This window comes from Patagioenas fasciata, chromosome 16 (genome assembly GCF_037038585.1).
Source record: "Patagioenas fasciata isolate bPatFas1 chromosome 16, bPatFas1.hap1, whole genome shotgun sequence".
NCBI lineage: Eukaryota > Metazoa > Chordata > Aves > Columbiformes > Columbidae > Patagioenas > Patagioenas fasciata.
In genome coordinates, this window is record NC_092535.1 from 1,626,884 (window position 1) to 1,628,480 (window position 1,597).

Genomic DNA, 1,597 nt, shown 5'->3' on the forward strand with positions numbered 1-1,597 from the left:
TGGCATCCTCTTTATGTCCCCCTTCCCTGCTGGAAGGAGCTGGGGACATCCACTGCCTCCTGCCACTGGCAGAACTTTTGCCCTGGACTTGGCCCTCAACATTTTCCAGCTGCTCCTTCCCATGCTGAAACTCATCTTGATCTTGAGGAGCCCTGACAGGGACCGAGCGTGGATTTGAGCAACATGGCAGTGCGGAAAGGCCCCCCTGGGGCTTTGCTGTGACCCACAGCAGAGTCCGGCCATCACCCAAGCCTTGTCCCATGTCCCTTGGCAGGGTGATCCTCTGTCCCTGCTGCCATAGGGCCTCCCATGCTTGTTTCTCTGCTACCTCTCTCCTCTTTAGTTTGATTTGACAATGGCCATCAACAGCTCCAGCTCTTGGATGCCTTTGTGCCTCCCGGGGACAGCCCAGTGCTGTGTGACCTGGGTACACGTGCTCCCCGGAGCCCTTGGATAGCCCCACCAGGTCCCAGCTGTGCTTTTTCTGCCTCTTTTTCCTTGCATGGACCCAGAGCAGCCGGGAGATGGTAAAAATAACCACAATGCATCATGGCAGGCGCTGCAGGCTCCCCAGGGGAGGAGGAGAGTGGGCGAACTGCACGCTGCACCTCAGTCACGTTGGGCTCAGGACGTGTCTCAGTTTTGAGAGCTGGGTTAAGAGAAGCCGAGCTCAGCAAAATTGCTCGGCCTTGAGACGTCCCGTGAAGGGAGAGGTGGTGCAGATGGAGGCAAACTTGGCGGGGGTTTTGCAGTGGCACCCCCCTTTTCCTAAGTGAAATCCCGGGATACTCTGAAAGGGACGGGGAGAAGTCCAGCACCCCAAGAAGTCACCGTACTGCATGTACTCTGGGAGTGTTGTGAAGCTCTGCGTGGGCACAGCTTTATCGAGTTTCTCTATCTAATTATCTGTCTCTTGTTTGTGAAAACCTTTGAGGACAAGCTGTGGTATGGACATGTGTGTCTGTCCTGAACCTCTCTGTGTGCACAGGCTCCGGGTGCCTGTGCCAGGCAGGAATGAAGGCAGCTCCTTCCTCCTCCTCCTCGTCAGCCAGCTTGCCCCCCAGCCTTGCAGCCCCCTGCTTGGGGTGGGAAGGGGGTTTTAGATCTGCTCGAGGTATTGGGGACCAAGTGCCTCGTGCTCAGTGTGCTGCACGGGGGAGATGCAGAACTGAGCACCGACTGTGGGCACGGAGGAGCTGCCACCACTAGAAAGTCATTTGAGACTGACCTGGGGGACAGTGGGACCACCCATGGGCAAACTCGGGCCACCCTAGGGCCAGCTAGCTACTAGGGCTACTGCAGGGCCAATGGTGGCCATACTGGGACCACCTACTGGGACCGACTGGGGCAACCAGGACTACTGTGGGGCTAACAGTGACCATATTGGGATCACCCGTGGCCAAACTGGGATCAACTGGGGCTACAGTGGGACCACGGGATCAAACCGGGACCAGCCCACGGCCACGGCACCGGGTGGCGACCACGGCCCAGCCCCGCGTTCCTCGCCGCCCCGCCCCTCGCCCCTCCGCCAGTCACAGGCGCGGTCGCAGATGCCAATCAGCATCCGCGACCAACCGGATCGCCGCGGGGGCGGGCC